General features: G+C 34.8%; 1 long non-coding RNA gene across 1 annotated transcript; it reads right to left on the reverse strand.

Annotated features, from left to right (window-relative positions):
• Window positions 1-10935: 10935 nt before the first annotated feature.
• Window positions 10936-11446, reverse strand: LOC108669208. The gene is made up of 2 exons (XR_001930647.2): window positions 11333-11446; window positions 10936-11082 (listed from the first exon to the last, which is right to left on the reverse strand). It is a non-coding gene; the product is annotated as an uncharacterized LOC108669208 (long non-coding RNA).
• Between the last annotated feature and the right edge of the window lie 14585 nt (window positions 11447-26031).

The following is a 26031-nucleotide window of genomic DNA, read 5'->3' on the forward strand; positions in this document are numbered from 1 at the left end:
TCGATGATTGCGGGAATCCTGCGGAGGAATCCTACATGCATGCGGATATATTTTCGGATACGATTAACATTCATGCCCGTGGTATGTTTTAAATTTATAGAAAAATACATGTAAACTCGTAAATTTGTGTCTCTATATAGTAGGACACTCGCTGATATAGAGTTTTAGACAGAGTAGATATAGAGTTGTAGTCTTGATTAAAATTGACTTGAAATATCATAAATGCCCTAGGAAAATTTATAGTAAAAAGTTTATGGTGTGAAGCTATAAAATGAGTTCTGGTTGACAACCATACTATTGTAGAGAAATTGTGTATTTCGTTGTCCAGTAATACATAAGTTTTAAGCGAAAATATCTTGTGTACGAAGTTTTCAATCAAACGAACGGAGGTAATATTTTTCCAAAGACGGAAATCGGTACGCTAAACACGTATGTTCTCGACACGGTTTTATACAGATTTATCTTGAAGCTACATTTTGTGTATGATTCATACACGCCAATTTACCCATTTTTACATTTACTACTATAATGTTTGTGCTCATGCATTTGTTCTTGTATCTATTATTAAGCAATCTTTCATTTTCCGTTTTTAGAAATTTTTCAAGTATTTATCATAATCATTTACCTTCATTATGATTAGTAGGATTCCAATATCATAAGTTTTTTCACACTAATTAATTAAGCTACTGATTTTGAAAATGCCTTCCTCTTGACGAAACACTTGACCTAGCTTAATTAGCTCTTTATCGTCTCCCATCGGGCAATGCTATTACCAAAGGTCATATTAACCTGGGGTTAAAATATGATTTATGGTCTCTTCCTCTTAATTATTCTGTGATAAAAAAATTCAGTGATATATAATGAATACTAATGATTGAAGAACAATTAAGAGTGTGTCAATTTGTTTCTGAGACCTAAAGACATGAACATGGCATGAACACTCAAATGTAAAAAATGTTAGCGCTCGAGGCATATATAACATGTGTATATATATAGGCATGCGTATATATAGGTTTATATAGTCAATTAAGTTAGGCGCTCTAATCATTGTTCAAAAGTTTTCTTTAAGATCCACGTGTTTAATTTGACAGTTAACAAATGTTTTATTCTTCGTTGTAGCTAGTCAATGTTAAAAAAAATCGGCTGGCTTCTGTCTGCGAATTAATAACTTGGCAATCCATTGAAGGTCACGTGTTGGTATAAATATGGTCACAGACTCTAAAAACAACCTGTGGCAATAGAGGGTAGAAAAAAACCCCTCCCGTTAAAAATATATACCTATATACATTATACTAGGCCCCCAACTTGTTCCATAGTCATTCAGAACCTATTATAACGTAATGAAGTAAAAAAGTGACCACCAGATATTTCCTTCCTGGTAAAGTTCATTTTGCGTTTTTTGCACTTTTGTTTAAATTTTGAACTCTTTTTTGGTCATTTTTGTCATATCAATGCTAGATAAATATACTGTACTTCACAGAGATTTTCGTAACTATTTTATGTTAGCCCAACCTTAACTGTAACTTTAACATAAATTTTAACTTTGCTTTTAATTTAATTTACACACTGTATTTTCTGAAAGTAAAATTTAAAATAACCCATATCAGGCTTAAAAAATTTATTAAAATTATATATAGATACAATGTGTTTTTGGGACTATAATTTCATGTTCGATATTATTTTTGGCATAACCCAACTCAAAAGTCCATAGAACCAGTTTTAAAAATATTAGTTACGGTATTACTATGAAAATCATGCGGTCAAGTGTGTGAAATGAAGGAAGCCAACAGACTTTTGTCTGTTTAGTCATGTTGCCAGTTGATATTTGAGCTCCTCAAATAAACTCAAACCTTTATAATAATCTTAACAAAAAAGGCTGACAATAAAGAAAGTAGATGAAACCCTCAAGGTATATATTTTTTAGACAAAATTTGCTCAGAAAATTTTTACATGTAGGTTTTTTTTCTATAATAGAGTACGTGGGTTTTTAATCGCATATGTGTTTTTTTTCAATATCGAAAAATTTAACTTCCTAACTAGTAATTAGTAACTAGTAACTACTTAATTGTAACTAGTGGCGTTACAATTAAGGCTGGCAATTTTTGAGCACGCTAGTAGTACTTTTAAGGTTTGGTTCAAATTTCACAGTTCTAATTGAAATTCTTCAAGAGATATGGGGAAAACTAAAAAATGTTTTCTTGAGTCCGAGACTAGATTTTATTTAAAGATTTTATATTACGGGCACATTAAAGTTATTGTGCTCCGGAGTCAAGATGCATGCATGTTAACCATGCATGCCATTTATGTGCGCGGATGAAGGTATATACAGTATGTTATTGTTGTTGAGTGCTGTAATCGAATTATGGAGTGAACTTCTTGAATGTAGTGGAGCTGCATATATATGCATGTACAGCATGTATATCAATAGGCTTCATAACCTTGCTGGTCGTTGTAGTTTTCAGCTGTTCACGAGACCATATATATATCACCTTGTAGCAACATAGCAACATGATGGCATGATGATCGATGCTTCTTAAAGTGCAAGGTCAGCCGACTTTCATGCGATTGATTTAGCGATCCAGCGAAGTTGTTTATTTAGTAAAGTTGCTTCTACAAATAAGCCCGCAGTATATGCATGTTTGACGAGGGCAGTGTTTTTATATGAATGTATGGTATTTACCGCATAGCTAGTGAAGTTCTTGATAAATAATTTTTAGTGGTCGAAGAGTAGGAGCGATTATGGGGTGATTGTAGACTCTCTTCTTTGGTTAATTTTTCTGTGTTTACACAGTGATATTTACGGCTTATTTATTAGCGTCAATTCACATCGAGCATTCCCATAAATGGATTGCAAATTATTATATTTAATTTGATAGCGATGATATATCGTGTGATCTTTCAAACATTTAATGAATTAGTGCCGCGAAATTATAAGGCTTGATTATACTGCTAAGTGCACAGAAAATTTTCACGGAACCACCTTGCAATGAAAGGTCGGATGCTCGAATCAAATAACATTGAATACTGCTCTAAATAAGAGTGACTCAAATTTTAGATGACTGAGTTAGATCAAACAAAATAATTATAATGAAGCACGCTACCAAAATTTTATGCGGGCCAGACTCTGAAATAGGTGCCGCCTAGGACTCGGCCGGAGTGCACGTAAATCAGCCGCTGTATATATGTCCGCTTTGGCTCAGGGTTTGGAGGGGAGCTTGCAGGCTCGTTAGTTATACCTACTCGGCCAGCGGTCAACTCTTCTCATACTCTCAGGTGACTTTATAAAGTAAAGAAGATTACTGCATAAAATAAACTGATATCGATGGGATGGCCAATCAGGCCTGCAGAATAACTTTGAGTCGAGTACAGTGATTATTTTGCCGAAATCTATAGGCGGTCATCAAATTTTGATGGGGTAAATACAACAGCACTAACACTATACTTATTAGAAAAAATCTGTATTTAATATGCTATACCCGCAATAAGCTGTTTACTGTATTATATAAGCTATATGTTTGATGTACGTAATGAGATAGTATTAAATGTACGCATGATAACTAATAAGATATTATTAATTGTACTTATAAGTTAACTATAATATTACATTTAAAGTTTCGTTGAGTACCTTACAACTTATGCAATCAAAAATCTGCGGACTAGATATGCTATAGATTTATTAGGCTGTATGCATGTACCTAATAAACTTTTTTAATGAGCTGCTGACTTGATTAGACATATTAGTTGAATATCCGTTTTAAGTGAAAAATTTTTATTGTTCTTAACTTCCATTTATTATTGCCGCTAGAATTGTGTTAGGTGCTGTTTGATCAATATCAGAGCTACAGCTGGAATTTCTTTTACGACCTTTATTGACACTATACGCATATAGGCATAATACAAAAGTTCATCGCAAACAATCAACCAATAAGTACATTGGTAGTTGCATCAATCATGCCTAACTTTTAACCAATTAACAAATAATATAAAAATAAGCAAAGAGGATACCAATTGTGTTGCTGTTCATGAATTGATTTTATGGATCTGGTCTCCGAAGCGTTTTCTTTGGAAATATGATGAATTTACTTGGCAACTTCTTGTTTTTAAGTTCTTGGTGAACTTACGATTTTATCAGTGATGATATAGTATTTATCCAATTAAACATACTCTACTCGATCGCGTGTCCGGAAAGGATGCTCCTCCAAATTCGTACAGCATGCTATATTAAATTATCAGTTTACATAATTTTCTTAAAATTTTCATAACCTTGGATTCAGACAATGCGTTATATGATTAATATGCTGAATGTGACTCTCGAAGCCATGTATAAATTTCAGCTGAACGTTGTTATTGACAATTTTGTTGGAAAGAATCAGTTTAAACCATTTACTTCAGTTAAATTTGTGTGGTGCGAAAGAGGCTTAATGCAAAAAATTTGAGCAAGGGATAAATATAATTTTTTTGCAGAAATTAATAAAAAAAAACGTTAAAATGTGAATTCGTGTGCGGCAGCTAGGCTAATGGTTAAAATATCTATTTGTTCCATGGAGAATATTACTAATTAACATATAGTTGGCGAACCCCTGCCTATATATAATGCGGCATAGTACTCGATAAACTGGGCACTTTAATAAGCAATGCACTAATAATTAGGCTGCGTAGTTAATAAGTTAGGTACATAATAAACTGATATGTATATTTAAAAATCTGTGCTCTCCATGCAAAAGCTCTTAATTAACTGCATATGACAGCCGATAATTACGTTTCCATGTAGATGCTTACTTCTAATAAGATTGGAGTGCATACATGCATACTATACAACTATAGTTATAGCTTCTACATATGAACACTGTGGAAAATATTCGATTAGTTTTACACATGCAGTCTTTAATCATCCCATAATGATTTGTATATGATAAAATTTCGATTTTGAGAATATTCAAGGCTCGCATAACATTGGCCAACATTTTTTGCACTTTAATTTACATTTTTCATTAAAGAGTCATAAATATTAATACCTTGGATAGAAAATTAAGTGTTAATTTTTCAATCCTTCATTAATTTTACTTAGAAAATATGTTTGCATTTAAATTACCTGCAGTAAAAATTATAATACAATATAATTGTGTTATTAAAATACAATATAATTGTACTAATTTGATGCCGACTTAACTTATACAGTGAAACGGTCAGGGAGAAAGAAAAAATACTTTTCATTGTCATTTCGAATGCATTTCTACGGATGATGTATGTAAGAAATGATCGAGTGTCCTAGATATTCTGCAAAGTTACTATGTAAAATTTAGATTTTATCATTGTCACGAAAGCAGTTCTGTATGTTAGTTCTATGAACGATCTCAGTAAGCAGAGAGTTACGTTAATTCTACGCTCAAATGATGTAGCTGGCAAACTCCCTATCGCATTTAACTAAATTATAATTTCTTTCTTTTTCAGCACTACTATACTACACTATACTGCTATACTACACCACATGCCTGGTAGACATGCTGTAGTCGGCCATCTCGACGGTATACGGTGAGTATACATACAATTCTGCCTAAAGTTTTAGGCCTATGCTATAAGAATGGCGTGGCTATAGAGAAAAATGGCGATCAATGGTCCAGCTCTGTACGAATAAAAAACTTCCTCATCCCTTCCTTTCATCTCTGTCGTTGTGTAATAAAAGAGCAATAAAACCTAAACGCTCACAGACTTTGATAAATTTTCTACGTTCAAGCAGGCAATTTAATATTAAATCAGTTGAAAAAAATTAAGTATCAGTTTCTATATAAGGCCCAGTTGATATGAGTTCAAATAAGGATACTTTGGATAAATAAATAAGGGAACTATAAATATAAATAAATAAGGGAATAAAATATAAATAAGGAAATAATTTGGGTTCGATGTTGTAATCGCTAGCTCCACTAAATTATATCCTTTATTCCCGTGCATTTTATCATGCAATTCCCGTAATGCATAATTAATTAGGAAGGCGCAGTTTATTATAACCTGCAACTAAATGTTATAATGATAGCTTAAAATAAATGGTCCTTACATTCCAATCGCTCCTTATTAGCATTTCGGTTCAAGGAGATATGAATAAGGTTGTATCATTTGACCACTCGATTTTTAAGAAGATATTTAGATTTAATTGTGAAAAAAAGCCAAAATATTACTGTACTTCGCTTATAATTCCGTTGAGTGTATGAACACATGGTGGTGTTGAGTGTATGAACACATGGTGGTGTTGAGTGTATGAACACATGATGGTGTTGAGTGTATGAACACATGATGGTGTTGAGTGTATGAACACATGATGGTGTTGAGTGTATGAACACATGATGGTGTTGAGTGTATGAACACATGGTGGTGTTGAGTGTATGAACACATGGTGGGTGTTGAGTGTATGAACACATGGAGGAGGGTGGTATTCAAACAGGTGTATTAATGAATATATATATAGGGCACGCTTCGTAAATGACAAAAAATTAGGAATAATCATAATTAAGTAGTAAGTTGTTCAGTATGTCTAAGTAGTTGAAATTAATTATGGGTTGCTATGTATTTATAACTGATCAATTATGAACGTATACCTACCCAAACAAGTAATTAAAATTAATACAGCGTTCATGGAATCGAATGCACTCATTAAGCCTTGTATATATATGCATGTAAGACGCTGTAAATAAATGGTCTGCATATGGGTAGAAAAAACATCATTCAGGTACTATGCATTATTAATAAATAGCGGACATGTTGGTTATCCTGACTGTTCCCCCAATTATAAATTATTACGTTGATATATACGTGTTTCAGTTTAAATTTGCTGCAAATAAATTATTACTTTAAATAATTGATGTACACATGAGCTTTATTGAGTATATGCTTATATAATAGAGCTCCTCGATCGTGTTTAATGGAAAATATACCTATATAGTAGTTAATATATATAGTAGTTAAGTCACGAGTGTCATTAGAAAGTTATTTCTGACCATGCAGCCAGTTGAATTGAACTAATTTTAATTATGAAGGAAATGTATTTTTATGGAAGCTCATATATAGTATGCTTATTTGGTTATTTATAATTGATTTAATGAAATTGTGTTGATTTATACGTTAGCATCGACTTTTTTGTCCTCTATGTAATGAGAAAGTTATATCTAAAATAAATGTTTCCATGTTTAGGACATGTATTCTAGTTCTGGAGATAATTATGATATCCCAAATGCGTTGATTGTTAAAGGAAATATATATTGTAGTAACCATTATTATATTAAGAGATGATGCATCAAACTACAATTATTTTCAGGTTCTCGAAACGCATTTGATTTAGAGTTATGATAGACGGACTAGAGAAAATTTAAATTTTTTAAATCTCGTGTATAAATTAAGAAGAACCTTCGCCTAATTTAGTTCATTTATGCTTACTATGAAATTAACAACGATATATATTCATGGAAGACATTTCCCGTATTTTTTGTTAATTTCCCGTATTTTTTGTTACAAATTATATCCATTGGCAAAAATATATTCCTCTCAGAAAGAAACACTTGCACTTGTGATTATCTGAACAGATGGTTAGGACCACCCTGTAAATTTATGTTTTTTTTTCATTTTTTTACTAAAGAGAAATCCTTTTTACATTCAAAAGAAAAACACTTGTCAAATTCACTACATTTTTGTGCAATTAATTTCAACGTGCTAGTACGAAGTATTTGCGCTGCCTATTTTTCTGTCTTAATTGAATTTTTAATGAAAAAGTTCGCTATTTTCCAAACTCGTAGTTGTAACTTTTCCAGATTTAAAATTTTAAAATTTGTTTCAAGATTTAAAATTTGTCTATGCAAATTTGTAAGTCAGTTAAAGTCACCTATATCGGTACGCTAATTACTATAATTTTATACGAAGACATGTAAAGTGTTCAGTACCCGGAAATTTAACTCGGGTGTATATGGTGAGATTTAGATACTCGAGTGCTAAGTATGGGTTTGTCATATTTGCAGCTGTCATTTTGGTACGAAAATTCTGGGTTGAAACTTGAAACCAATCTCATTCTCAGTGTGGTGGTCGACTATATTATCCATTAATTTTTTATTGAATAAGCTCGTAAAAGACTTTTGGCATAAAAGTCACAAAGTAAAAATGACTGAAGGGATATGGAAGGATAGTGTATTATTTTTATCCCTAGTTAATCCCATCTTTTTGACCTATTTTAGGTCACCGAATTGAATTCCAGCTCAAAACCTGCAAGGAACTTATTTTATTTCAATTAATCGTTCACATTACCAATGCGCGCTTTTCTGTGAGAAAATATGCCAGTGCATTCAACGTTCTCTTACTTGCGGTGGTCAAGAAAGCTGCAGTTTTTCCGTGTCTTCGGCTCACGAAAAAATGAAAAGTTGAGACGATGAGGCGGTGAAATTCAAATCAGGTTTATATAGGCGGAGCAAATGAGTCATGTCATAAGATTACGCCGTAATCTGGATAAAACAGGAGGGATTTTATGACAGAAATGGGCGGAGGTAGCGTAGATAAGGACGGGTTTAAGGTAGACGAGGAGGAACTACGTACCTAGAGGAGGGGCGAAGATATTCTATTGGTTAGGTTAGGTTACGAGCCCGAGGCATAGTTAGTTCCTTACGAGACACGTTGCCGTGTGCATGTGGTCGTGGCCGTACTGTGATTTATTTCTATGGTCTTGCGTTTCTCACTGTCATTCTGTGCAGTTCTGGCATCATATTATCACAATGACGAAAGTATCGAGCGGTGATTGTGAAATCCTGCGAGTGTGCTACTGTCATTAATGTAAAATATTATCGCTAATCTTATATTCTACTAAAATCGTAAATCTTCATGATAAAATTTACGGATAATTTCACATTAAACAAACTAAAATAGTATTTTCTTGTCATTTTTATGTAGGTGCTGTATTTTTTATATAAGTTCTGCATTGAGTGCTGTCGTGAGGTTGAAGGCGGCAGCGGTGCTGCCAAGGAAGGGCTTACGTGCTCACGAGCGGCGGGTGAGTGGCGGAGGTACGGAGCGGCGGTCCCTGATATCGGCTTACACATTGCCTTCAGTAATGCATCCTTCTTCTAGGAATACCTTCTAATCTTTATGAGGATAAATATTCCGTTTACTGTATTCTGTTTGAATGTACATATCTTTTATTTTTTTTATTATATCGGCCATCGGCCGATATCGGTTCCTGATATCGGCTTACACATTTCCTTCAGTAATGCTTCCTTCTTCTTCTAGAAATACCTTCTAATCTTTGCGAGGATCAATATTCCGTTTACCGTATTCTGTTTGAATTTCTATATCTTCTAGTTTTTAATAAGTATAGTCATAAATAAATGAAAGGTATTGATTTACTACTGAGAGTAGTAGATTTAACCGAGCATTGATTTTGATGCTAGTAAAGAATCACAGATCGTCAGATTTTTATCTTCTGGTTCTGGTCAACACAAAATTTCCAGTTTATCTAAATTATTTACTTAAAAATTGATAGAAAGGGAATTCTATCTGAAAAAGTATGGGCACGTTTCCTTGATATAACGGCTAACTGATGGTTTATAAAAATTTCTAGTTTGGTGAATCTTTAAATGTTTTTATTCTAAATTTTTTGATTCGTATGAAATATTTTCGATGACGTTCCTACTAGATAAGTAACGTGAGGAAAAAATATATCATGCTTTTAACGTGACACAGGCTGTCATGTATTCATTGAATATAATAGAATATTGATTGTTTTAGTCAATAAAAATCGATTGGTGTAACATTTCGCGAGCATGCAGTGATTTTTGGCAAGCTAAGTGGAAAATTACGAGCCCCTGCATGTGTTACAGAATTAGGCAAATATCGCGTGACTGAATTCTTTATTTTATTATTATTTTTAATTAATTTTTTATTATTACTTTTTTTAGACGAGTAAAGGCATGTTTTTTTATTTATTAGTACTTGCTATAGTGTTCTCTAAATTTGTCTTGGCTGTTGCTTGAAAGACATTTTCTGCGAAAGCTATAATAAGGTATCGATTGCTAATTTACGATTCGTTGCATGTGGCCAGACCTGCATATAGGCTGCATTAAAGAACAAGCAGCAAGTGCTTATTAAATACATTTATTTTAATTAGTAGCTCTTAATAAGAATTTATCGTTACATAGTACTTTTTTCTTAGATTTTTATTTACGATTTTGATCCGTAAATTTTTAGTACATTTGCAAAGTTCGAATCTTTCGTGTCTTGATATGTTTAAAGTAAACCATGCACATTGCACCATGCTCATGTATTGGGTATATTGGCAAATTAGATTGGGTACCTATCGTGATTATTTTTCTTAAAAATTCCTTTTTTTCGAATGACTTGAGGAACGGAGAATGTCAGGATCGAGGTGCTTATAAAGTTGTAGTCCAATATATATAGGCGATTTGATGAATTAAGCAAAATTAAGATTTTCCATTGACTGACGTCCTAAAAAATATACATTTCTTTACTGTTCCTCAGCAGTACTTTTTCCTATCGTTTGATATAATTATTACTATATTCGCTATAGAATTATATAGGTATTACTATAACCGCATCAGAAATATGTGAGCAACGATATTTCGCTACGGGTTTAGTATAAAATTTTTTTATCGTGACTGAAATCCATTAATATATTTATATATGATAATATTCTATTTGATGCTGAAAGTACTTTCAGAAAAGTTATTGCCATGCAACATGGTCATCTTCAAACCCATTCGTTGCGAGAGCTTTTGAGTATAATTTACTTGAAAATAATGTTGGAAATAGTTTACCTTCTTTCATTTTTCTCAATGATTGTTAGATATTTCTCAATTTAATTTTATATTAAAGTGTGATATGTATACAATACTTTATAACTGTTGTTCTTGAAAACGCAAACGAGTGGGGGGTTTGAAAGAAACGCACGACAACGAACTAAAGTTAATTATATTGATCGTAATGGTTTCGAGCTGCGTCGCTTCAATCGCACCCCGAAGCAGCGGCAAACTTCTCGAGAACGTCGAGATTGTTGGAGCGCCGCCGCTGCACCGCACGCGGTTAACAAGAAGTGAATGCCTGCAATTAATAAATATAGATTTTAGAGAATAGTGGAATTAATTTTGGTTAACTTTAGAATAATGCCAGGAACTTAGTTCTGGAAGCTATATATATAAATTAATCATTTATGGGATATAACACAGAACATTCACTTTTATAGTTCACGAGTGGGACAAGCATTAGTGATCACAATGTGTGGGTTAACTAAATGAACTGAAAGTAGAGGGCCGACCGGCATGTCACTCCAATTCCGTGCACTGCGACCCACCTCTACCGCAGTAGGCTTGCATAGAGTTCAACAGACGACGCAGGCTGCAGCAGTCGACGTAGTCGGCCTCCTGCGCGCCGTCGGGTGCCAGCGGCTCCATGGAGTGCCACCTCGCTGACGGAAGTTCCAGACGGTGTGTGGTGGCGGTAGTCAGTTCCAGACGGAGTGTGGTGGCGGTAGTCAGTTCCAGACGGTGTTCCAGACAGGGTCGCGGCCGCCCCGACACGGCTTATCGATCGGTCTCTTGTGTGGTGGCGGTAGTCAGTTCCAGACGGTGTTCCAGACAGGGTCGCGGCCGCCCCGACACGGCTTATCGATCGGTCTCTTCAGTGTTGCTTTGGGTGTTGGAGGTGTAGCGTGTGCGTCGCTGCCGCCGGCCACTCCCCCGCAGCTGTAACCTCTCGTTCTTTGTTTTGGCCGGCAAGCTTTCGTGCAAATTTCGTGTGGTTTCACGTTCTATGGAGTGTTTTGCGTATGTTTTTGCTCACATCCTTAACATTCTTCAAACAAGAACGTAACGTGAAAACATTTCTTGTATGAACGTCTTCAGGAAGAACTATTACTCGAACAAAGAATCCTTAGTACCACTTAAGTCGTTTCATTTCTACCCTTAATTTTGTATCGTGCCACTCGTTCCCGCACCTTACTAGTTAATGTAATCTTGACACTGGCCGATGATAAATCCAGCTGCCAGGGATGATAATTAGTGTTTTAACGATGTTCTCGGGAACAAAGGGGTTATATATTTAGCCATACCCTGCCTTCAGCTCATCAGCTGAGCCACGCGCGCCGACTGCCCTCGCCAGCAGTATTCCGATGACGTTTCAAAACTTATCAGTATACGTTTGGAATTTTCCAACTTTTTTTTATGTTGCTTCTAGATTATTGTCTACTTATGTTCAGGATAAAATTTTCCATGAAATGTAAATGTATATTTTTAATCCGAAATCAATCCATTGAATGTATATATTTTTAATTTGCTTAGCTATCGGGAAAATTTAGATGAATTCATTTTCTCAGGGGGGTAAAGCGTTGTATTCGAATGTAATTAATATTCGATATTGGGGAAGGTAAAAAGGTCAGTATAATATTTTGCTTCACAATTGATTCTGTGTATGGAATAAATTAATAGCTAGTAGTGCCTCAGTGCCATACTGTGCAATCTCAGACATGAAATAATTATCGAGATTCTGCCGGTGGTGTTCCGGGGCTTTGTGATTCTTTCGCATTGCATGGCCTTAGGTTTTTTATTTCGGTTTTTGATCTGATAAAATTCATCGTTGAGAGTCTCATATGTTGAGTGATTGTGAGTCGGATAAGTTCACTGCAATTTTAGTGATCTCAAATTCAAGTGGATGTTTCTAGTGAAGGATTACAATGTTTGTTGTAATAACCTGAGGAAGTCATTATGAAACGGCGGCGATTTTTAGTGAAAAACTGGTCTTCCGGCTGCCGTTGCATGCATGGTTAGGTTGTACATATAGTACCTATGTATTAATTCAATTTTGTTTTTAATGAGTTATCACATCTTTTTGAATTATTTTATTCCTTTCGAAATCCTTGTTTTCCTCCCTCCTGCATTTATTTATTCGTCTTCTGTGTTCAATTTGTCTTAATTTTCCGTAACTTCTGTTCATTCCCCCATCCTCTTCTTTGCCATTCGTTCATTTTCATTCTTTCTCACTGATATAGCAAATTCTGTCTTCACCCAATATTTTCTCAGCCTGACCTATTTTCTATTCTTGCTTTTCACGTGCTTATCTTTCTTTTTTTATTCACACTTCTCTATCCTTCTCCTTGCTATTGTTTTACTCATTTTCTCTCTTACATCCTACATTTTCACCCTCCGTGCCCTTTTTCTACTCATTCCGTTCATCCTTGCTCCTTGTCTGCATGTCTATATCCTCCCGTCTCGTTTGCTCCTATCCTCCCGTCTCAGTTTGCTCCTATCCTCCTGTCTTGTTTGCTCCTATCCTCCTGTCTCGTTTACTCCTATCCTCCTGTCTTGTTTGCTCCTATCCTGTCTTGTTTGCTCCTATCCTCCTGTCTCGTTTGCTCCTATCCTCCTGTCACTTCGTCTGCTCATATCCCAATTAATGTCTCTTCGTGTGCTACAATTCCTCTAACCATCCCTCCATGTGCCACCATTCCTCTCTAACCATCCCTCCATGTACCACCATTCCTCTCTAACCATCCCTCATGTGCCACCATTCTTCTCTAACCATCCCCTATGTGCCACCATTCCTCTCTAACCATCCCTTGTGCCACCATTCCTCTCTAACCATCCCTTGTGCCACCATTCCTCTCTAACCATCCCTTGTGCCACCATTCCTCTCTAACCATCCATGTACCACCATTCCTCTCTAACCATCCATGTACCACCATTCCCCTCTAACCATTCCTCCATGAGCCACCATTCCTCTCTAACCATCCTTAGTGCTCTCTAACCACCCCCTTTGTGCCACCATTCCTCTCTAACCATCCATAGTGCCATCATTCCCCTCTAACCATCCCCTATGTGCCACCATTCCTCTCAACTATTCATGTGCCACCATTCCTCTCCTCTCTAACCATCCCTCGTGCGCGGCGAGGGCGACAAAGGAGTCCGGCGCTTAAAGAGAAGCGACTCGAGCGGCAGCGACGCGTGCCGAGGCTGTGACCGCGAGTGCGGGCGGGGAATCTTGCTTGAACAGTTCCTTGCATCTAATATAAATTATTTTTTACAATTATTGCACATAAATATAATATTTTGGTATATGTTTTTATGTTTTGGCCATAGATCTACTGAACAATTCTTGCGTCTAATATAAATTATTTTCGACAATTTTTGCATATAAATATAATATTTTGGTAAATGTTTGGCCCATGGACCTGCTAAAAAATTATTGCATCTAATATCTTGGAGATGATAGATTTATGCTCATGAGTCATGATTTAGTAAAACGTACTTGTTTGATTGATTATATTATGCATACCATTAATTTAAAACCATTAAATTTAGTTACCCATATGCTACATTTTCGGATTTGAGTGCATCTTTGCGGATTTACTCGTATAGCGTGGGTGCCAAATAATTAGAATTTATATGCATTTTCTATTTGATTTACTTGTTTGAAATATTTTATCTAAAAATATTTTTAGACATATTAAGACATATATATTAAAATAATGGGATATCACTAAGAATATTTGATATACGGATTTTACGGTCAACTCATTTTTTCTAAAAATCGTTTTAATATTTTAGAGGCATTTTATAAATGTTCACTGATAGAAATGATAATGGGCTATGATGGTGAATTAACAAGCTTTGTGTACTTGCATGCTGCTGGTGTAATAATAATATTAATAATGAAAAGTTAATAAGTGGAACCGGGAGTTGCAGGTGTATAAATACGCCGTTAATCCGTGGAGCTGCTGGCGTATTATTAGTCTTTTAGTGCCTACAAGTTGTTAGCGTATTTATAAGCGTTTCTAGTGCCTGGAAGTTGTTAGCGTTATTAACAAGGTGTTAGCGTTATCACTAAGCGTTTACAGTGCCCACAAGTTGTTAGCGTTATTAATGAGCGTTTAAAGTGCCTATAAGTTGTTAGCGATTTTAACAAGCGTTTACAGTGCCTGGAAGTTGTTAGGGTATTAATTAGCCTCCACTTCAGTGCCAACAAGTTGTTAGCGTTATTACTAAGCGTTTAGAGTGCCTGGGGTTGTTAGCGTATTTATAAGCGTTTACCGTGCCTGTAAATTGTTAGCGTTATTAGTAAGGTTGGTATCCATGAGTGCGATCACTAAGGCAGAGTCGCGCGCTCGCCGGTGACTGCTGCTGCGGCAGCTCAGAACAAAGGGAGCCTCGCCCCTACTACGGCTGCCACAGATTCCTTCATCCTCGTATATTATTATACAAGATATTAATTGTAATTATATTAAAATTTATATTATTTTCCTAATTCCTTCATACTCGCATATTATTTTACAAGATATTAATTTATCTACTTTCCAAAATATTAATTGTAATTATAGTAAAATTTATATTGTTTTCCTAATTTTTAAGATATTATTTATCTATTCTATATAGGTGATGGTAATTTTTTTCTATACATTGTTTGGAAATTGATGCATGGTAGATATATTCAGCGTGGTTTACTTTTAGATTATTTATGTGTGTTTATGGTGATATTTATCTATGTGTGTTTTTATTATTATTATCTATTATTATCTTTGTGTTTTTTTGCAGTGATAATTTTTTTGTCGCCATTTAAAAATGTGTCGTTTTCTGAATATGGTTAGTTATATAGTACATTAAATTAATTAGCCTTATCTTTCAAGCATAAAGTTATGTTCTTTGATGATGGTGTTTGTGTACATATAAATGTTTCTTATTCATTATACTGTATTAGGATCTCGATTCATCATAGGCGTTTGACGATTCATCATTTGATGTCATCATTCATCATTGGCGTTTGACAATTCATCGATGAATTGTGATCAGTATAGAATGGTTGTAGTTGCAAGAGTTGATAGATGTAGCTGGTGCAGTTGTTTAAATAACAATTGTATTTGCTTGTTCTGTTGCCACACGCTGCTTCTAAGGACTTGCTTGTGTTTTCAAGTTTCATTCAGTTTCAATTTTCAATATACTAATAAAAAAATCAATATTGTCAAGTTTCAGAGACTCCTTGCTGGGGCTTGGTATACGAAACGGCACAGTATTAAATTTGTAATTATTTTCTTTCTAAATTTTGCCAACCTTTCGTCATGTTTAAATACATATTTTTTTGTATCTGCTTTTTAGTGTGGGTACATTAAATTACTTTTTTTATATGGAAATTCACAATTATAGCATGCAATAGACGACTGCAATTTAAAACTGTTCAATTTCAGCATCTAGAAAGTACGAAATTTGCGAAAGAAGCTAAAATTTAATGTCATTGATTCTTTGGTCGATGGAGTTAGAGAATAAATGTGTATATTTGAAAAAATATCATGTTGTAAGTACATATTTCATCATTTGTCAGTTGAGCTTAGCCTAATAAAGATGCATGTTTTTTATAGTTTTAACCTGCAAGCAAATGTCGAAGTTCGCGTCATCACCTTCTCACAGCGCGAGTAACTATAGGAGAGTGCCTCTTCCTATCTTAAAGCTCGCTCTCTTTTCTGTCTGCTCTCTATTTCGTCTGGACTGAGAGTTCTGCCTCCAACTCTCCCGTTTGCTCTCTCTCATCCCCCTCTTCCCCCACCCCGTCCCTAGCTTCTCTTTTTCTCATTGAGAGATAAACTTGGCTTGACTCTTGCTTGTCATAAATGGATGCTCCTTCTCTCTCTCGCCGTTCACTACAATTCCGGGGCTGGTTTATGATTCCTGAATGAAGCATCGATTTTCAGGGCGAAGACGATTAGGTTTTTTATTGTATTTGCATTTTGGGTTTGGTGTGTTATGGTTAATTTGTGGCAAAGTGATCATTTGGCTCTACAATTTGTTTATTTAGAATGAAAACCAGTTACTTTTTAATTGCCTTTCGAGGATCATCACAATTGCACCGTCTGTTTCAGTTACTGTAATTTTCGTTCATGTAACTAAAAAAATTGGTTCGATCAACTGTCCAAGAATTATTTACGTTTCATCTTGAAAATGTATGGAGACGTGTATAATTGGCGGATAAATGTTTGGCTTTTTCATTCATCATTTTGTTTGCAAATTAGCCAAGAGTGTTATTTCTCATCATTGGGGCTTGAGTGTATAAAAAGTTATAAAATACTGTTGATTGCTTAAGGTGTATGTATATATATGGATGCAGTAATTGTATATGTATAGGTGGATGCATTAATTGTCTTGATTATTTAACAAACTTTACGTGAAATCGTTGATCATTTTCTCAGTTTGCCCTTAATGTGAATGTGTACACATATTTTGCAGTGAGTGCAATAATCGAACAAATCACATAGTTTAATTAATTACAGTGAATGAAAGAATCGAATAAATATTTCCAATTAAGTCTCGTCTATTCATTGTAGCTTATCTTCATGATGAATATATATATAAATTTATATACACACATATGAAAATGTTCTATTGGGTTTGATAGACAACAATTTATTCAAAAAAGTGAAGAAACAGTGCTTCAATTGTTTATATAGGAGCAAATACCACTTAATTTAAGTTATCTTAACTCACTATAATTGCTGTGATATGAACCAAATAGCTATATGTGCCTTGCAACAATAAACTATAAGTTTATCATCATCCCTGAACATAATTTAAGGAACATGGGGAATCAAGAAAAATGCAATTTTCTTGCCAAGTTACAATGATGAAAACATGATCATTTTAAACTTTGGATTTGTTTAACAACTATGTAATTAATCATTTTAATATTGTGCCCGATCTTGACGGTACTGAGTACCGTATATCTGATCGCATATTTACCTCTTCTTCCTCCTTCAATATATTGGCTCAAGACAAAAAAATTATTCCCTTTTCATCGTGCGTGGTCGATATTTGATCCGCATGCATGCTCAGAATTTTGCCTTGCCTGCATGCTTGCAAGCGACTCAATGCATCCTTGTGGCTCTTGTGTTTTTTTGTGCTTGAAAGCTGCTGCACAGGCTTGGTCGGTCGCTGCCTTACGAGCTATTCTTTCATTGCTTGCAACGGAAAAACGGCCGGCTACTGTGCTCCTGCATTCCTGCACTATGCAAGGAAGACATGCAAGCATTTGGCTCGCTCAAAGATCATTTTATTCGACGAACAATAGTGTCATTTCATTATATGTTTGTTGAGTTGAAAGAATTTCCTTTGTTAAATCTTGTCATGAATTTAAAAGTTTGTATTGAGATTAATACGTGCTATATAGTATTAAGGTCTCGTTTATAATGCTCCATCTAAACGCTTTAAAACTTATCTTTAATTATAGTTAACTAATTCAAGTAACACAACTCAAATGTTCCTTTTCTGTAGGAACTTCCGCGTAAGTTTGTTTTTGTTCATATTATTCCCTCAGGATTCTGAAGTGAATCTAACTTATATAGACATCTATCCTTGCGATGGAATCTACATCTGCACATTATTTGCTTATTATTTAATGTAGAGTATAGAATGTGCTTTTAACACGAAAGAATATAAAAATCTGAACAGCTCGCAACAGGGCGTTCATTTGCCAATTTTTCTTTTATTATAAAATTCTAACTTCAAACTTTTCCATTAGACATTTTATGGAGAAACATACAGCGGATGGATTTAACTTCCTCCATCGCGCCAGTTAACCAGGAAATTGTTAACTATAACTGGAATCGTGGTATCTGTGAAGGCGAGCATCAAAATGAAACTAATAGATTTATTTTTTGCTTGGAATTCCGCTTACGCCTCTGTGATCTATTTATCAGAATAATTGGAACATATGTTATTATTATTTTTTATTTATTATATTTCTTGGAATTAGTCTATTTCTGTTTTGAATATAGTTTACCTGTAACAATACGTCGAATTTAGAGCCATTTTGGTAGCTATATATACTCACTTTACTTAAATGTAACTATAAAAACATCATCAAATTAAAGTTACACAGTGCATTAATCCCATGTATATTCGTTTAATAATTTGTACTCATTTGAAATTATGAAAGAATAAGCGTTAATTTTTTTTTCTGATGCCCTTGGTTTGCATGCCTGTCTGTTCTATTTTCTTTAAAAAAACACGTCTATAAACTTGAACAATGTACTTGTGGTCTATTGCTATGGTAATGAAGTTGCGGATTAGTTTTAGCTCTGTCCGTTACGTCGACGCACTTGCCTCTGTTGTTTTTTCTGTATTGAAGCTCGTCGCTTTAAAATTCTTTTGAATAGTTTCCCCAAAACCAGTTTTTGTGGCCTATTTAAGCACTCAAAACTTGGTTGCTAGATGCACTTGCGTGAAGAAATGAAGTCGATGTTCAAACTGGTTTGCTTGATGGTCGGTCGTCTGCATGATGTGCGCGGTGTTGCGATGCAACGAGGCAGGTTCCTTGTAAAAACTCTGTCTCCGAAATGAAACCGGTTGTTTACAATAAGCGACATTGTCGCGGTTTGTAGTGGATAGTCTGCATTAATAAGAGAATCTATTCCATTATGCATATCTGCTGGCAAGTTGAACATTTAAATATTCAAATGTGTGGCTTAAGTATGCCCTGTGTGGTAGATTTATGTGGTTGCCAGTATATATAAAATTCTATTGTGTAATTAATAAATGTGTTGAAAAGCTTTCAGGAAAAAAATCATAAATATTTTAGGCCTTCAAAAGCGAATTTAAATGCTCATTTATTTGATATGAACCAACCCCATGCGGAAAATAATTGTCTTACTCTTGTATCGAAAATTGTATTTATAAAATCCTCCACAAAAATAATTTGTAGCAAGTGGACAGGCGAAGTCAACTGAACGAACTCAAGCGGCTGCCTCAACGGTGCGCACTCGAACTGACCAATGAGCTGGCGCCTTGCAAACTGCCTGGCACAACCGCCTAGCTCAACTCAGTTGAGATGCGAGGTTAGGCTCTCTAGACTAGCTCAACTGAGTTGAGATGCGAGGTTAGGCTCTCTAGACTAGCTCAACTGAGTTGAGATGCGAGGTTATAGGCTCTCTAGACTAGCTTAACTGAGTTGAGGAGATGCTAGGCTCTCTAGACTAGTTCGATAATATTCCTCATGTATTTTACTTGTAAGAAGCTTGATTAGACATTACTCACTCATCAATGCGTCTGATAAAAACATATTCGCTGTGCTAGTTCGATATCTCGAACAGTTTCCTGTGCTGCGTTCGTATGTAAGACACATCCGTCAATACTACTTACACCATATATATTGTCCCACTCATTTCCACGCTTTATCAATTTATATATACTATGACATTCTAGTCCAACTGTGTGAGGTCATTCGTTCAGGTTTCAAGTTATTGATCGACATCAGAGTGCAAGTGTTTGAGCTCATGTTTATGTTTCATTAAATTATAGAATTGCATCCGAGTCCATGCAACTGTGTGAACTCATGTTCATATTTCATCAGGTTAGGGAATGACATCCTAGTCTAACTGTGTGAGCTCATGTTCATGATTTATCAAGTTATAGAATGGCATCCTAGTCCAACTGCGCGAGCTTACCTATAAAAATTTTTTCGACGTTGCTCATTCTGTGAGTTACATTTTGTCAGCCCTTATTTGGGATGTATCTATAACGCAGCCATTAAATTTTTCCGTCACGGTCAAAACAAGTCATGTTTGTACTAAGTTAAATTCATGGCTAAATTTTGAGCTCTTTAATTACTCCGGATCATTTGATGTTGTTCATTCGATAAGCTGAAAAATATGTGTCAAAAGTGTTGGAATTCAGGAACGTTTTTTTTTTGTGTGGACCGATCTTTCTGCCATTCAACCAAAACTCAACCTTTTATTCCGCTCATTGCGTGGAGACTCTAAATTAATAAAATTTGATTATGAGGAATCGAGACAAGTAAAGAAGATATACCAGTAAGGCTATGAACTTAATTATGACATCGTCTCTTTAAGATGCATATTCATGAACAAGGATGTTAATTGGGGCTGCATGCATGTAAACATTGACAGATTTAAGTGCTATGTTTTAACTTAGACTGCGTCATATAGATACATATATCTATAGTCTGCTGTATATATATAACGTATACTGTCGCTTATATTCGTCTGCCCCGTTTCCTGTCTACTGCGTTGGAGTGACGCTATATATGACTTCTTGCTCGTGTCATATGCTTGTTCACAACTACAGAGTTCTGTGACATTAATAGAACAATTGAAGACAAGTGTGTTCACAAGTGCACAGTTCTGTGACATTGATCGAACAACTGATAACAAGTGTGTTCACAACGGTAGAGTTCTGTGACATTGATAGAACAATTGAAGACAAGTGTGTTCACAAGTGCACAGTTCTGTGACATTGATCGAATAATCAATGGCAATTGTGTTCACAACTACAGAGTTCTGTGATATTAATCGAACAACTGATGACAAGTGTGTTCACAACAACAGAGTTCTATATGACATTGATCGAACAACTGATGACAAGTGCATGTGTTCATAACAACGGAGTTCTGTGACATTAATCGAACAACTGATGACAGACAAGTGTGTTCACATGCAACAACAGAGTTCTGTGACATTGATCGCGAACAATTGATGACAATTAAGTGTGTTCACAACTAATTATAAACAGTTCTGTGACGATAATAGAACAATAGATGACGGCTCGTATGCATATTGACACAAGAGGTGTTAATTAACCGCGTCATATGTTATAGTATCGTTGTTGATGGAAATCAATGATCGTTGTTGATGCAAATATATCGATCTGAGCATTAGTCACATTAGAATAATTTAATGAAATAACATTGATACCGAAATTTTTTTGAGTTTTTGGCGCGATATGGTAAATTTATTGTTACAAGTCTACTTTTTCAGGTCTTAATTGTCTTAATTTGTCTCAAAACCTCGCCATTTAGCTGAAATATTTTTATACATAAAAATGTACAATGTACAAAATATATGTACATTGATTGTATGTAATTTGTACTTTGCCTATCTTGATTGTACATTTTTTTACCTTACTTTGCCTATCTTGATTTTATCAAATGTACAAAATGTATAATGTACAAAAAAGAGAATACAAAATGTAATTTCATTTTGTACATAAAGTACAAAAATCAAACCTTTAAAAATTGAGAGCTGAGGTTTCATTACTCGATATCGTTGGTTGCAGAAGACTTGATCCACATCACATATAACACACATGTGTATTGAATGCATATGATCGAGAGATTGTCAAATGACCCCTATATAGACATTCCAACCGTCACCGTTATATATTGCTCTGCATGATTGCGGAAATTGCAAACAATTAGAAGCTTCGGTATTATTCCTGCGAACAATAATTGTATAACTTAATTAGATTGCTTTGGAAAGTTTACATCTGTTTTTAGCTAAAGGCCACCATCTGTACCATAAAGAAACGAACGATGGAAAAGCTTGAAGTATTTGCACTTTTCAATAATAAAAAATTTTTAGATTATCTATATTAATTGCCCTACTTCGCTGTGTATTGCATACATTATTGGAGGCGCAATTTATTAATTTTTAAATTCATAATATTCACGATCTAACGTTGTTTGTGTTCTGCTGAAAAAATGTTGATGCTTACAGAAACTAATAAATTTATATTTGTTCGTTTAATAGTCAGCCTTCAAGTCCCACATTGAGTGTAGACAGTAATTTTTTTATTGATGCCGATTATGAATCTACAATAACCAACCAATATTTTAGAGGAACATCGGTTAATTAATAGACTCGTCTATATGTTTTAATGTTAAAAAGTCCATGTTTATGTTTCGCTGTTGCAGCTAGACAAGCACGAATGGGCAATTAAAGTATTATGCGCTCCATATTTTAAATGAACACCAGTTAATTAAGAAACTCATCTATATGTTTTAATGTTACAAAGTCCATGTTTATGCTTCGCTATGGCATGACAAGCAATGGGCAAAGTATTAAGCGCTCGAAATTTGTGCAAACGCGGATATATCGCACGTGGAGTCAGTGCAGTAAAAATCTTATCTACTGATACATGTATTATCAGTCATTGGGTTTTACCAAGATCAATTTAATGTGCAGATTACGTTTTGATGCATGCGATATGCTCAAGGTAAATAAGTAAATTAGTTTACAATGTGGACTAAACAGCATTGAAGGGAATTTATTCAGATATGTCGTTTGAATTGATTGAATTTGACATAATGGGTTTTGTTCGCGTTTGAAATCATACATGTCCCATAATGGTACATTGGGCCGAAGCCATGCTTGATTCACATCTGGTTACTAAAGTCTGTAGAGATTTTTAACACTTTGACTCCGATATGCTTCATCTTGTACTATTATTTCATTTGTTTTACTGTTTTTAAACAGGGTTGCCAAACTGTCATTTTTTTAGGATACATTCCGTGATTTAGTTTTTCTCAATTGCGTTGGTCGGCTAAAATTTATGATAGGGGTACTTCCTAATTAAATTTCAAGTACTGCAAAAAGAAAATAAATGGAATTTTTATAGCGGACCCTACAAATAAACTAGTATATATTGAGTTATCGGCCTTTTTTTGGCATTTTTTGTTCTAGGATTTGGCCGATTTTAGGCAACCTGAATTATGTACCACTACGTCCTGGAGAAATACATTTTGTGGTACGCATATGTACCACTTCGAAGTCAACGTGTTAACCTAGCTACGAATGAGTATTCGTTAGCGATATTTTTAATCTTGACTGAATAAATGCCACATTTGCACGACAAATTTTATAGGTACGTGATGGTCGGTAAGCGAAGCCTGCCTTCATGTGCCACTAAAGCTAAAAGTTCTCACCCTAACACCATTGATCGATCTAACGACCCTACAGCTGCCTCGTATTTAGCCAATAGGCAAGCAGCAACACCCTAACCTTTTCTTACATCCCCTTTTGTTGTTCCCTCGTCTACACTCTTCTCACGCCGCTCATTCATCCTACCAATAGGATTCTGGGACTGCCGGCCTGTAGGACCAAGTACTATAGGTCCTGTCTGTCTATGCCTACCAATAGGCCGTGCACATTATTTCCATAGGTCTACCAATATTCCGCCATGCAGTGGCAGCCATTTTTCAGGACAGTGGAAAGCTTGTATATATACTTGTAGAAATTAAATTCTGTTTGAATTGCAATGAATATTCAAAATACCTTATTGCGTTGTTTAATTATTATTAGCTGGTAAAAAATGTAATTATCAACAAAAACATTGTTTATAATATTTTGTTAGTGGTTTATTTTTTCCGTGTTAATCACAAGTAAAGGAAATAATTTACGAAAAGCATCGTCATAGAATTTAGTTTACTAGGCCGATTGTTAGATGAACGGTTTGCAATGCTATGTTCTGCGTCGTAGTTCACCATTAATTAGGATTGCATTGCTACTTCTGATTGTTTAAAATTTTTTTTCAAATTTAGATGGAAAGCGTATAAATTGAATATTAAAACTGTATTATTTAATAAATACGAATGGACCTGTATATCAATGTTTTTTTTTTCTTTTATTTTTCGTTTTGTCAGAAAGTGTCTTCTTGTTATGTAAAAAAAAATAATTTGTGAAGTCGTTATCATCTGCTCACTGATCGTTGTGCATGAAGTATAATAAAAAATTATATTATCTCTTTTATATTTTGTTTTTTTTTTTGTTACCGTAAAATGGATCGCAAATTGCTCTTAGCTTAGCTTAATTTTGTAATTTTTTAAATCTAACTCTACGGTTATTTACCGCCTTCTTTGCTTCCATATTTTTACTGTTCACTATTCAAGTGGTTTGCGTATTGAATGATACATTCCATATATTATGACATGTTTTATCCCGTTTATGGACTAGCACATTCGTCGAAAATGCAACTGATATCAGATGATATGATATCAGTAAATAACGAGAATGCAGCTAAACATATGTTTTGAAGAGTTGTTTCATTCGTGTCCATGTTGTTCTGAAGTAAAAATTTGTTTTAAATATTACCAGGAACCAATGAAATTTTCTATTGAAAATTTATGCAGCTTTCTGTAGACAAAGAATATACTAATGTGCCGGGTGTTTCGAGTTGCTGGGAAGGGTCTGCATAAGATTCAGCTATATTATTCAGCTCCATAATTCATTTGAAATTATTTGTCGTTCTGGAATATTCGTACCTACCGCTCTGCTTACTTCTGCTGAAACTTTATTAAAAAAGAAAATCAGTTGGTGAGTTGTGTTTTAATGTGATTAACATTTTTGTGGTTTGAACAAACTTTTGAGGACGTTGGTTGTCTTTTCGAATGAAAGATTTTGACATTTTTTGTTTAATTATAACAAATATATTGCTTGCCATCAAGCAGCGTATTATTAATTTCATTGATGTGTATCTCATGGTAAAATTTTCGATGTGTGGACTTCTTAAACGTTACCATTGACATCAAAATAATATATAAAATGTAATGTATTTATACATAAAGAATATAATGAAACTAATCAATTACCAACTCGAATATTGAGGCGCTTTGTCAACGATAACGAGATGTTGCTAGAAATTTGCATTTGAGATGTTGCTAGACAGCGTATATAAGCTAGTGGTGGAGTCGAGTAATGCTGTTGCACGTATGAGCCTAGGGCTTTAGCTTGCAGAATGATAGTCATTAGTAACAATCACAATATTAATGGTTTATGGTTGGAATTATCGCTCCAACGTTACTCTTGAGTAGTCTATACCCTGGGCGTCGTGCAGGGTGCCGAGTGTGGCGTTCGCAGTAACCGGTTTGTGTCTCTCGGTTCCCTTGATATCGTCTGCGCCGCTCAACGTAGTCAACGTGAGCAGCAAGTCGAATCTTCTCATGACACTTTTTAAGATAACAGGAATATTTACAGCCCTGTTCTACCGGAAAGCGCCGGTAAAGTATATCCATGTAAATGTAATAATGTGCTAAAAAAATTATGGGTAGGCAATTTATTATTTTATTCTCGACCTTGTTTTACCGGAAAGCGCCGGTAAAGTATATCCATGTAAATGTAATAATGTGCTAAAAAAATTATGGGTAGGCAATTTATTATTTTATTCTCGAAGATGAGCGCAAAATTTTGGGACTGGACAGTTTTTTTCAGCTAAAAATAATCTAATTTAA

Source organism: Hyalella azteca, unplaced genomic scaffold (genome assembly GCF_000764305.2).
Source record: "Hyalella azteca isolate HAZT.00-mixed unplaced genomic scaffold, Hazt_2.0.2 contig2721, whole genome shotgun sequence".
In the NCBI taxonomy this organism is placed as follows: Eukaryota; Metazoa; Arthropoda; class Malacostraca; order Amphipoda; family Hyalellidae; genus Hyalella; species Hyalella azteca.